At 38.5% G+C, this 14,174-nt stretch overlaps 1 long non-coding RNA gene across 1 annotated transcript; it reads left to right on the forward strand.

Moving 5' to 3' along the window:
- The first annotated feature begins 7,349 nt into the window (after positions 1-7,349).
- On the forward strand, positions 7,350-11,836 carry LOC132633860 (uncharacterized). The gene is made up of 3 exons (XR_009579881.1): positions 7,350-8,069; positions 9,544-9,625; positions 10,405-11,836. It is a non-coding gene; the product is annotated as an uncharacterized LOC132633860 (long non-coding RNA).
- The last annotated feature ends 2,338 nt before the right edge of the window (positions 11,837-14,174 follow it).

Here is a 14,174-nt window from a genome sequence, read left to right on the forward strand (position 1 = left end):
ATCAAACTTCTACGTAGTGGAATGCGTCGGGGTCACCCACTCAGAAGAGGAGGTCAATAGACCAATGCCGGCAGTCTACAAAATGATTGCTTCCACCATGTGGAGAAGCGACTTTGAAACAGGAAAGGGCCTAGGAAGGGAACACGAAGGGATAACCGAGCCTGTGCCAATCCCAAAAGAAAATTACCACTTCGGTCTAGGGTTGCTCCCAGTGAAGAAGAGCTCACAAAGGCTATCAAGAGAGAACCCAGAGCAAGGAATTTACCTTATCCAATTTCAGGTCAGTACCAGTTATTCCCTAAAAAGATGCCGATGCTAAATGAAGAAGAAACTGATGGGAGTCTCGAGTTACTGTTCCAAGAAGAGGGATGCTATGCGGTCGTTGAAGAGAGTCAGAAGATACCCAGCATCCGCAATCTGAGGCCGGGGGAGCGCTTGAACAACTAGACATCTTCCCCTCTTTTGGCTCCTCGGTAGAGAGATGAATTTTCCTTAAAACCTTTTGCTAAAAGCGGCAACATCGGCCGAGGCCCGAATGATCGCCTTTTCTAAATTACTTCGTGATGTTTAAAAATGGAAATGGTCCGACGTTGTTTCAAACTAGGACCATAGTTGTAATCAGTTGCTCTTGAATTAATGAAAAGCCCCGATCTACATAGAATCGCAATTCTTATCAGATAATAATAACGATTAAAAAAAAAATTAACTACGCGTAACAAACAATGATAAACCTAACTTTACATTGCCTCTCCTTTCAGTAGTAACCATAATAAAACAACCGAAAATTTCATGACGTGTCGTGAGATGAATGAGGAAAACAACCAACAGGAATACGAGATGTACGATGAATCGAGAATGATGCCAGAGGGACTGGTAGAAGATTTGAAAGACCTAGAAGATAAGAAGAAGCCAAATATGGATGAAACTGAGGTGATCAACCTCGGTAACATATAGGATGTCAAGGAGACACGAATTCGTGCTCACTTGGGAGAACCACAAAAAGAAGAGCTCATAGCTCTGTTAAAGGAATATCTGGATGTCTTCGCCTGGTTGTACGCGAATATGCTAGGATTAAGCACTGAAATAGTGGCCCACATATTACCCATCAAAGAGGGTTTTTCCCCAGACAAACTGAAGATGTAAACATTTAAACCAGACATGAGTATCAGGATAAAAGATGACGTGGAGAAACAAATCAAGTCTAGAATGGTGGAGGTGACGTGCTACCCCACTTGGGTGGCCAACATAGTGCCAGTACCCAAAAAGGACGGAAAAATTAGAATCAGTGTGGACTACCGGGATCTCAACTAGGCGAGTCCGAAAGACAACTTTCCTCTCCCAAACATCTACATTCTAATAGACAACTGCGCCAAACACGAGCTGCAGTCATTGATGGATTGTTTCTCCAGGGACCGTCAAATACTCATGAGCAAAGAAGACGTTGAAAAGACAACCTTTATCACCTCTTGGGGAGTCTAATATTACAGGGTAATGTCGTTCGACCTCAAAAAAGCTGGCGCCACATTCATGAGAGCTATGACTACCTTGTTCCATGATATGATGCATCAAGAGATTGAAGTCTATGTGGACGATGTAATCATAAAATTAAGGGAATGCTCGGAGCATACTGTGCACTTGCGTAAGTTCTTTGACATACTTCGCAAATTCAATCTAAAATTTGGAGACATTTCTTTTGTTTCAACAACTTCCTGTATAAAATAAAACAACTCCCCAACCACCAATAAGAACACCCATAATATCTTAATCAATAGATTCTTCAAGTTAATCATTGTCTACTTCTCAAATCCACCTTCAAAATCATCCATAACCATAACTACAACACAATATCACATTCATTTTTCACATAACACTTCCTTAACGTCATCTATATTATTTACCAAGGACTATAATTCAAGTCAAGTCATTATTCAAGCATATCACTATTTCCATATTTGCACTCTATATTCTTCCTCCTTCTGTAATCCAAGTCTTTCAACCACTTAATATTCTTAATAACATGAATTGAACATTAAACTCACCTTTGATGATGTAGTAATGAACATTGGATGAAAATACTTCACTTGGAGAAAATCCTACTTCAGCACAAAAGGGCTTCTTGATCTCTACAAACCCTAGTGAGCATCCATACACTTGATTTTTACTAATTCTTGGTGTTTAATCCTTGATTTCCCTTGGATATATGATAATATGGTGTGAGGAATATTCTAGAGCTTCCAAGACTTAGAGAGAAAGAGAAATCTGAAAATTATGGGCAAGGGTCGTCTATTTATAGCGGACACCAGAAAATTCCAGAGAGGCGGTTCGATGGCCGGGTCGACGGTCCTTCGACTGGCTCCGTCGACTCACGCCTGCAAATGCCTGATCGCAGAAACGTAGGGACGGTACACATCGACGCTCCATCGATATGTCGACGGCCCATCGACCGTGACTGGTGCCTGCAGACTTCTCCTGATTCAGTCCAGATTTCGCCGATTTGATCTGTTCAGCTTATAGTCCCGTAAATTACTAGGAACACCCACTGGTACATTTGTACACGAGGTAAGACACTCTCTGCCTTAACTTTCTCCAACAAGCTTTCCTCTCTCTCCTCAAGTGTCTTTGGAATCTTAATTAGAATCATTAAGTATCTCTTCTTACTTGTAGGGACATCATAAACACCTTAACTTGCGTTAGTCTGTTTACCGCGCAAAAACTTAAAATTTCGAGGTGTAACACATTGAGCCCATGTCTAGGCCGAGCCAGATGGCCAACCATGGTATGCCGACATTAAGGCCTACTTGGAAAAAGGAAAGTATCCCAAGAGAGTTTAGCAAATCAAAAGATGACCATTAGGAGGTTGGCTAATGGGTTCTCCTTGCACAAAGAAGTGTTGTACAAAAGGACCCCTGACCTTGGGTTACTCAGGTGTATAGACGCCGAGAAGGCTACAAAATTGCTAAAAGAGGTGCACACAGGAGCATGCATACCCCACATATATTGATTGATCCTCGCTAAGAAAATCCTGAGGACAGGATATTACTGGATGACATAGAGCATGACTCTTATAAATTCGTGCAAAACTGCCATCAGTGTCAAATACACGGGGCTCGGATCAAAGTTCCCCCACAAAGTTACATGCAATGAGCTCGCCCTGGCCTTTCATGGGGAATGGATGTCATAAGACCCATCGAGCCTCCGGACTCCAATAGACATCGCTTCATCTTAGTCACCATAGATTACTTCAGTAAATGGGTGGAGGCAACTTCCCACAAATCAGTGACCAAGAAAGTCGTGGTCGACTTCGTCAAACAACCTGATATGTCGTTTCGGTGTACCGGAATCCGTTATCACAGACAATAGTGCCAATCTGAACAGCCATTTTATGAAAGATATCTGTGAGCAATTCAAAGTCATCCACACAAACTCTACCGCTTACGGACCACAGATGAATAGGGTCGTAGAGGCTGCCAACAAGAACATCACAAGAATCCTGATAAAAATGGTCAACAACTACAGGAATTGGCACGAGCAGTTGCCTGATGCTATGTTAAGGTACAGAACAACAACTCGAACTTCCAGTGAAGCAACCCCATACCTCCTTGTCTAAGGTACGGAAGGGGTCATACTCGCAGAAGTGGAAGTCCCTTTACTCAGGATCATCCAAGAGACAGAGTTAAAAGATGCAGGATGGGTTAGAAATCGTTATGAACAACTGGCCATGATAGAGGAAAAGAGGAAGGTGGCAGTCTGCCACAGACATCTATACAGACAAAGGATGGCTTGAGCCTTCAACAAGCGGGTCAAAACCTGAATTTTTCAGATCGGACAACTCGTACTCAAGAGAGACTTCCCTCACCAAGAGGAATATAAAGGGAAATTCACATAAACTGGCAAGGACTATACATAGTAAAGAAAATGCTCTCAGGAGGAGCCGTAGTCCTAGCCGAGATGGATAGACAAGAGTGGCCTAAGGCCATCAATGTAGACGCGCTCAAGAGATACTACATTTAGGATTCCATTTGCTTGTAATCGCATTATTATTTCCTTGTAATCGTACCTTTTGCTTGCAATCGTACTCCGTAATAGAATAGGAGAAACAAATCATCTATGTAATAAACTACGCAGCGACCTGACTTCTCCACAGTGGGATACGTAGGCAGTCCATATTTGGACCTGGTCGCATTATTAGTAAAACCAAAACTCAATTACTTTATTCCGAACTACGTTCGACCTGAATTCCTGCTGTGACAGGATACGTAGACTCTCTCGAGCTCGGTCGTCATAAACGAAAAACAAAGAAACCATTAGGAAACCATAGAGACACTAAGGCGAGAAGAGCCAACAAGATCTAGCTTGTAAGGGTCAACAAAAAATCAGACAGCATCAGCCCTACACTGGGGTAGAATTTTTTAGGGAACCTCAAAATTCTTATCAGAAACAGTCAACTAAGAAGAGACAAAGTAAAGCAGTACACTGGGGCAGAAATTTTAAGAGGACCTCAAAAATTGCTGCATAGCAAGAGCTGCAAGACAAAATAAGGGTCACTCAGAGCAAATCCTGAAACAAGGGCAGAATTTTTGAGAAGGATCTCAAAAATTCTATCGGCACAAAAGTCAGCAATCATACCTCTGAAAAGATTTGGAAGACCTCGTTCGAGGAAAGCACACGTTATGACACATAAAAAACGAAATAAACATTTATTTTAAAGAAAAAACAACATGCATTTTATAAAGTTTTTTACTCCGAATTTTCAATAGCATAATTACATCCGCAGAAAACATCTCTCGAAATACTGAGCCCAAGTGGGTTCGAAGGAGCATCAAGAGGAGACACCAGACGAGAAGACAACAACGCTAATCGGCTTCTTAGGATGCAGGTCTTTCTTCTACAGGACAGCAGACACACCACTTATCGGCTTACTCAGAGCAAAGGCGGAAGGCAAAATTCATCCTAGCGGAAAGAGACCAAAAGGGTCACGACAAAAATTGGGTAACAAAGACACATCTGGCCGTAAGAGCCACGGAGCAAATGAGCGTAAAGACAAATCCGACCAAAAGGGTCACACAAAGAGTCAACAATAAATATATATCGGACCAAAAGGGTCACGATTGATGAGCATAAAGATATATATGACCAAAGGGGTCATAGCAAGCACAAAAGGGCACATTTGACCACAAGGGTCAACAGCCAATACAACGGACGAAAGAAAGATTATCTAGCCACAAGGGCCATAATTGTCATCAGCCTGCCAAAAGGGCTGTTCATATCAAACTGTCGAGAAGGCCATTCATTTATTTTGCCAAGGGGCCATTCATATCAAACTGTCGAGAGGGCCATTCATACAAACAAGCCAAGAGGGCTATTCATATAAATAAGCCAAGAGGTCCATTGATACAAACAAGCCAAGAGGTCCATTCATACAAACAAGCCAAGAGGGCCATTCATATCAAACTACCGAGAGGGCCATTTATACAAACAAGCCCAGAGGGACATTCATAGAAACAAGCCAAGAGGGCCATTCATACAAACAAGCTAAGGGGCCATTCATACAAATAAGCCAAAAGGGCCATTCATACAAACAAGACAAGAGGGCTATTCATACAAATTGCCAAGAGGGACATTCATCTAAATTTCCACGAAGAATATCTGCATATTGTCAATCCAGGAGAGAGGCACACAGCCGCCCAAAAAGGAGCCGGCCTGCTAAACCAGATCCAGACAAATTACGAAGCAAATGTGGAACTTTTTCTTACGCAGCCAGTCAAGATAAGGTGCCCATGAGAGTCAAGCTCTCCGACCAGGATTTGGAAGCCATCCAATCTCAGACTTAGCCATAATTTCTCTTGTTTTTATTTTATTTTTGCTAAACTCTGCGACCGATCGGATACACACCGGGAATTCTGAAGGTATTCCCACATAAGGGATATACTCTTCTCCAGCAAGTCGAACTACATGTGACCTGATTCTCAGAGACCAGGGATATGTAGGCGAACTCAAGACCCGAGAGTCGGTCACATTCTAACAGTCGTCCGGAGGAACCCAATCACAATACTGGGGATCTCAGGATTGTCTTTCCAAATCACTTGAAGGTCTTTAGTTGAGTTGAATTACAAGTGGCCTGAATTCTCATACAACATGAGATATGTAGAAAACCCAGAGATTAGGGTCCGGCTACATATGTGACAATTGTTTAAAGATAAAGGGTGAAACAAGTCGAGTCAGTCAAAAATTAGTGTTAGTCAAATTTCGTTACTCAGGGACGGCTCTGCCATCCCCGAACACCGAAGGGGTAGTTGTTGACACCTAATTTTTGACCTCCCATAATTTATTTTAGTCACTCAGAGTCCTTGAATAATAAATAAAATGAGCTATGCATCTTAAAAGATTTAAATGATTTTTATTGTGCAAATCAATATTTTACTCCCTTAAATTGATAAAAAGGGATTTTCAGGGCACCATAAATTTATTTAGAAATTAATTGGTATTTTTATGATATTTTATGAGATGCTTGTTAAATTTAATCAAAAAAAGAAAAAAAAAAGAAAAGGGGTATTTTGTTTAGAAGATAATCATTTATTTAATTGTTTAAATTGTCAAAAATTAAATTTTGCAAATACTTTATTCCTGTTAATCCATGAATTTTGAGTAATTTAAGTAATTAACCATTTAACCCTTTAAATCTTTAACTTTTGTATAATTGCATGATTTGTCAAAATATGCATAATTGCCCATAAATATTTTAATTAGGCTAATTAATTAATTAGATGATCATTATTGCAAATTGATTTTTTATTAACTAAATATTTTGTTATGGCCAAATTAAATTAATCAGTTAATGATTTAAAGAAATTAGGGCCATCTTTGCAAAATTAGCCTCTTAATGGTTTTATTTGAAATAACCAGTTCATTGGTTCAAATTTGCAATTTAATTTAAAAATTTGCTAATTAGGCCGAATGAGGCCACAATTGAAATAATCAGTTAAATTAGAATTAATTGAGGCCATGTTTGCAATTTTAGGCCCATTAACACAATTTTGCCAATTTTTAAACTATTTTAATAAAATGATTATGTCCTAATTTTATTTATAATTAAAATATCATCAATTTTGATCTTTATTTAATTATTTATATTTTTAGATATGTACCAGGTGTGTGTGTGTGTATATATATTTTGTATACATATATATGTATACAAAAGAAAAGGGCCTCTTTTTAATCCCTTAAAATTTGGACCGATTCCAGCCCAAGCCAGGCTGAGACCCGGCCCAATCACTTATACAAATAAGAGGGGTCTACCCTCTTTATTTCATTTTTCATTTCAAAACAAACCCTGTACCCCCCACCCCGTTTCTCTCTCTTCCTCTTCTGCGTAACCCTAGCGCCGCCTTGAGTTTTCCCTCCTCTTTTTCCGCCAAAAATGGCAAAATTACAGAGTTTGGCAGATGTGGAAAACTTTTACATGTCTATTATAGTGAAAACATTTAATGTTTCACTTGATTTCACAATTTTTTAATCCTAACACGGTAATTAATCGTATTTTTGCTTTGTTTTACTTTATTATTCTATGATTACCCATTTTGTTATTATACCTTTCTTGATTTCCATTGGTTGGGTTTGAAAAGGCTGGATCGAACCAAATAAGGTCCAGATCTGGTCGTTCATATGTTTGAGGAGTCATTTGAGAAGTAGATCCGATTTGAATGTTCAGTTTTAGGGAAATATGTTTGTCCCACATTGTTGGTTTTAAGAGTTGAACAATTTTGGGGTTCTATAAAATAGAACCCCAAACCTATCACACGGGGGAGGTCTTTATTTGGAGGAGAAAAAGAAGACAAATAGAAAAATAGATTGAAAAAGAGAAGAAAAAGTTTGAAAGTTGAAGAAACTAAAAAATTTCGATTTTCAAAAGCTTCTTAGTAAAGTTTTAAATACTTTGACTTAGATAGTTAGGGTTTTTTCTCAGTTCTAAAATTATTTTCTTGTTTTATTTCTATTTCGCGTGGCTGAGTGTCGAGGTTGGAAGCATAAGGCTCCCAAGTCCATTCTTTTCTTGGCTGCGCACATAAAAGGTAACTATTGATTGATTTTATTGCCTTATTTAGAATTTGGCCTAGTGTATTTGCATTAGTTATACTGTTTGGTGTCTAATATTTGCTGATGATGGTTCCTGCTGTTAAAAGCTATCTCATTTAGTTGTGTGTTTAGTTGATGATTCACTTGAGGCAAAGTAGTAGAACCAGTTTGAATTCTATGTTGGAACTCATCTAAAATAGGCTGATTAGTTTTCATGGTAGCTGGTTTGTTTATGTGACTTAAATGTTTCTACGTCGACTGTGAAATGGTGTGGTTGAGGTACCTTGAACATTAATTTTTTTCCCTTCTTAAATGACTTTACTCATATAAAATAGAATAAGGTTAGGACTAGGTAACAATTTGCTTCTTTTATCAACTGGTATGCAGATTGAAAATGGAATCGGGTTCAGTTTGGTTTGTGGATTGGTAAACTATTTATGGAAACACCTGTGATCATGCTTTCACTTAGTTTAGGCCAGGATGTGTGCCAAATTGCCTATGTTTTTGTAGCAAATGTTAAAACTAATGTGATTAAGGATTTTGAGTATGAAATCTGTTTTCTTTGGTTTGATCAATACTCTAATATCTTGTGTGAACTTGTGACTTAAACATATGATGCTCTTATAACTTATTTTGGTATAATCCATATCACAAGTCCTACATTTTGAAAATGGTCTATCTCTAAGTGTTAAGAAGTTTGGTAAACATGAAAAGGAGAGGATAAACCTTTAGGAACCATAGGACCAAGTCTTCACTTGAAGTTAATTAAGATCAATCTGATTAGTCTAATTAGCTAGCAAGATATTATTAGTCCTTAGCTTGATTAGTGATTACTTTGGGAGTGAAAGATATAAAAAATAGAAAGAGACATTTGTCAAGGATTTGAAACACCTGTTCTGCTACCTTTGGTCTTTTGTTTGTTTTTCCTATCCCTATTATTTGTCTTATTTAATTGGTGAAGTAACTTGTGTCATGAAAGTAGACTGGTATGCCATACTGTTATATCCCGCGTTTTCGTATAATTGGAAATCGAGGAATAATTAAGACTTATATGTTATAAGGAAGTATCTTGATTCTAGTTGATATGACTATGTTGGTTATGTAATCTTTGGTGCCAAGACATCGGGGAAGGCCGAGGGTAAATTTGGAATTTCGGAAATTAGTTTCGGGAATTACAAAACGGGACTTTTAATGAATTGGGCCAAGAAATTAGAACAAAAATTGGGGCCCAAAGTTTATGGGGTGGCCGGCCACTAGGCTTGGCCCAAACCCATTTTTTAAATGTCATGTGTTATGCACATGACCCTTAGTTATGGATATATATCAAGCTATCCTTTGTAATGATCAAGAACAAAAATCATAACTCAACTTTGAGCTCTAAAGCCCTTCGGCCGAACCCAAGAAAAGGAAAAAAAAAATTCTCCAAGCTTTGATTCTAATACAAAAGTCTTGTTCTTTCCATATTTGTAGAGCACTCAAGACGCTCTTCAACGGGGTACAATTAGTTTGGCGAAAGGTGCACGTTTGCGACAAGTCGGAAATTTAAGAAAAGGTAAGAATTTTGCTATTCTTTTGTTATGGAATTTGTATGAATATGATAAGGATTAAGAATAGACGAGAATCCCGTAGTTTTGATATGTGTAGAAAACCGTGGGTGTGTGTGTGTTTGGTGTTGTAGCCGTGAGCTACATGAAGTGCAAGGCCATGTGAATTTGATCTTGTTAGTTGGTTTGTGGCGTCGTTGTGACATTTATGACGTAAATGATCGTTTAATGAATTGAATTGGTGTTGGAAAATGATTTCGGAACATTATGGGAAAGTGTATACCTTTGGTATATTTGTGTATATCATGGTATATCTATGATGCTAAAGACTCTAAATATGACTTATGGTTGATGTTAATGAATTTGAAGTGAAACAATGCGAGTTAGAATGTTCGTCGTAATTTTTGATGTTTTGGATGAAATATGGAAAGTAATGAACTTCGGGAAATTTTGTATATGGTTTGGAACATATTTGGGATGTGATTGAATAATCTTGAATGAGTGAATGAATACAATAATGTGGATATAGATTTGGAATTTTGAAGTTTGAATGAAGAGTTGCCAACTTATGTAATAAGGTAGAATTTTGAAGTTAGAATGGTTTGATTATGGTTTATGTTGTTTGATGATGTTTGGGTTGTTGTTGTTGATATATTTTGAGCCGAGCTAAGTCTCGGGGGTGTTAGATATATAGGGGAAATGCTGCCGAAATTTCGGTAGACAAAAATGAAGTTAATGGAATTCTTAAGCCTAAGGATCTCTAATTGGTAACTTTGACCATTTGCAGATTCCGGACGAAACGGGATTTGATTTTAGGGAGAGCATAAGACGTCTATAAGGTATGTAAAGCTTCCCACTTCTTCGTTTGGCATGTCTTAGTATGTTAGGTGAATATTGGAACCTTCGGAGCAATTTTGCTCCTCGAAACCCGATCTATAAAACGGCTACTATTCATTCAATTCAATTGATGCCTAAAGGCTCTATTTTGGCTAGAATGCAACTAAATATCCGCAATCTATGGAAATGTGATCGGGTCACTTTGAAATCATTATGTATGATCTGTTAGCCTCTAAATGTTCGTAAATTATGTTCGCCACCTCGATTTGACTCGAGGTGGGCCCGCTAACCCCGAGACGCCCTAGTTGTCCTATCGGGCTCTCTTTTTGGATGAACTTCGATATGAGATCTTCGACTTTGAAACTGTCCTCTATGAAATATGTTTTGACTATTATGATATGTTAAGTTCCGTTTGAGCCATACGTACCGCTTTGGAAACATTTCCTGAATTAAACTCTTGTATCAAGTAACCATTTGTCTATTTTGGTCTATGAAATGACTTATGAAATTATTAAGTTTTGAAAAGCTATTTTGAAATATAATTTGCAATTGTTTGCTCACGACTCCGCTCGTGCCTTATTATGACTTCGTTCACCGGTTCCCGGGCCGGTTATGATTCGTGCGCCCTATGATAATTCGGTCGTATGCTGTGTTACGGTTCCCGAGGCCTCGCCATAGGGCTGGGTTCCGTTTGGAGTTATGCTGTGATATGGCTGGTGATGCGATACGCTCCCATATGTATGTGTTCGGGGATGTACGGAGATTTGAAACCTTCCGGTGTTATGCTGTGTGTGGCACCAGCGTCGGAGTGGTGACCACGTTCTTGAGCTTTGCATGATTTCGTTTGCATTATGTATATGTATATGATTTTGATACGGATTTTGACATACTGATTTGTACTTCCCTTTGATATCCGGTTTGCTTTCAGTTTTGGCCCATATTTCTGTACTCCGTGCTTTACATACTCAGTACATATTTCGTACTGACCCCCTTTCTTCGGAGGGCTGCGTTTTATGCCCGCATGTACAGACATTGGTGATCCTCCACTGTAGGCTTCACTTTTCTGCTATTTCGGAGTACTCCTCCTTGATCCGGAGTCCACTTCTGGTACAGACATCTTTTGCTATGTATATTTTGTACATTTGACTATTCGGGTACGGCGGGGCCCTGTCTCGCCATATGTCTTTGTTTTGGATTCGTAGAGGCCTGTAGTCATGTTTGTGGGGCGAGGGTCCTATATGTGTTTGTTTGACTTTGATATTTGGTCTTAAAGCGGTCCGTTTGTTATGATGGCCCTAAATGGCCCTTATGCTTATATTTGCACTTATGACCGGCGATGTCTATTCCGCCGCTCCTTTCGGATTCGATATGATATTTTGATATGTGCGACCGCTTAAGACATATTTTGATATAAATTATGTTTGATATGACTTTTATGAAATTTTGAAATAAGTTTGGATTCGGTAAATGAATGTGCGATTTGGTCTGGGTACCCAGGTAGGGTGCCAGTCGCGGCCCACGGGGCTGGGTCGTGACACATACACTCCTACATCTCCATTAACATTTACTCATGAACTGACCCTAGTTTAACAAATGATCCTAAGTGTTCAAATTTATCAAGTTTAGAGTATTAGGAGAAGGGTGAAATGAAGTAGGTTGTTCATGTTTTGTCAAGTCTTGAACAGTTTAAGGATTGAGGCTTACTTTTGAAACATGAGGTTTGTTTTCTCTTTTTTTGTGAATGAACGAAGAATATGGTTTGATAATAACTCATGATCATTGACTGTTTAGGCTTCACGATGGAGATAAGTGGGTAAGATCTTATAAGTCTTGTCAGAGTACAAGAATGGGGTAAAAAGAAAAAAGAATTGGGTAAAATGAAAGAAAATGGGAAGGGGGGGGGGGGGTGGGGGGAGGGGGGGGGGGGGGAATTGTAGCTGAAACCTTAAGAAAGGTTGGCTTTAATATATGAACTGTCCAACCTCTTTTTGGCATGTGCTCAAGGGTAAGAGAAGAGGACCATAAGTGTAGATGTGTGAGTTAAAACCACTTGACAAATGGAGAAGTCCTTTAAAGACATATTAGAGAAGATTGAGAAAGGTCAGGTATCACTTGACCCACAATATCTTTCTGTCACGACCTATTTTGACATAAGTCATGCGGGCACTTACCTTCCCCACCTCAGTAGGCGAACCCTCAACCCAACGATAAATAAAGACATGAATAAATAAATCGAACAATTAGAAAAGAATAAATACGTAAATCTCACAATATTATATAATAAAAATAGTGCGAAATAAGGAAATACCCCCAGGGTCTAGTCTAAGTCATACAAGAGCATCTAAAATGAATCAATACAAGTCTGGAATAATATAATAATACATCAATCTGTCTATGTCTCAGAGTAGAAATAAGACATAATAAATAGAGAAGTCTTCAAGGCAGCGAACATGTTACACCTCGAAAAAATCCATGTCGTCATATGGTAGATAGAATAACATAGTGTAATACGTATATGATGTTTCTACAAGCAAGAAGTAGTACTTAATGGTTCTAATTAAGATTCCAAAGACATTTGAGGCAAGAGGAGAACGTTCGTTGAAGAATGTCAAGTATAAGTTGTGTTTTTGAAAAAGTGTTTGCAAATTACCGAGCTAATGCTGATTTAATAATGTCTTGAGGAAAAGTTATAATGCTCCTTAGATTGTTAATGAAGTACCAAACAAGTGCTAAGAAGGTTCCATAAGTATTGGAGATCAAACGAAGTAACGCGAACAATTTCAAAGAAAAGGTGGATTATACGACCATTTATACGGTCCGTATAACCGTTACAGTGAAGGTCCATCACTGATGGAGTTATACGGTCACTTATATGAACCGTATAAGGATCCATATAACTCCCGACAAGCTGAGTATTTTTCAAGTATAAAAATGTGTTCCCACTTCTAATTTCTTATTTCTCCAACTTCTCCACTTCTCTGTAACTCTCTAGAATATTCCACCCACTCCATGTACATGAATTCAAGGCAAATCAAAGATCAACATCATTAATCCAAGAAAATCAAGTGCAAGGAAGCTCTCTAGGGTTGCTAGAAGTCAAGAAATCTCTTGGAATTGAAGTTAGGGTTTTCTCCAAGTGAGGAAATTCCATCCAAAACCCATTCCTACATAATCAAAGGTGAGTTTTATGATCATTTAATGTTATTAAGAATATTGAATGGTTGAAAGACTTAGATTATGGAAGAAGGTAGAATATGGAGCTCAATTGTGAAATAATGGTATTCTTGAATAGTAGTTTGACATGAATCATAATTCTTGAGATGTTATGAGTATGATCTTGCTATAAATGATATTAAGAATATTTGAGGATGAATGTAGTGTTGTATCATGGCCATGGATATGGATGACCTTGAGAGGAAATTTTGAGAATTGAATAATGACTAACTTGACGAAGCTTATCGATTATGATATTGTGAGTCTATTGTCGATGTTTGGGAGTTATTATATGATATGGAGAAAGATGTAGAAACAAAGGAGATGCTGCCCAATTTTCGTTAGCTTTAGCTTAAGTTTAAGTATGTTACCGATTATCTAATTCTAGTGTGAATTCTCTGGAATGTAGAATTGTGAACATTGGAGGAAAACGTTTAATTGATAAAGTGGGAGAGGCGTAAAGGTATGTGTCACGACCCGACTAGGGGGCTGCGACGAGCACCCGGT

This window comes from Lycium barbarum, chromosome 3, assembly GCF_019175385.1.
Source record: "Lycium barbarum isolate Lr01 chromosome 3, ASM1917538v2, whole genome shotgun sequence".
Classification (NCBI taxonomy): domain Eukaryota; kingdom Viridiplantae; phylum Streptophyta; class Magnoliopsida; order Solanales; family Solanaceae; genus Lycium; species Lycium barbarum.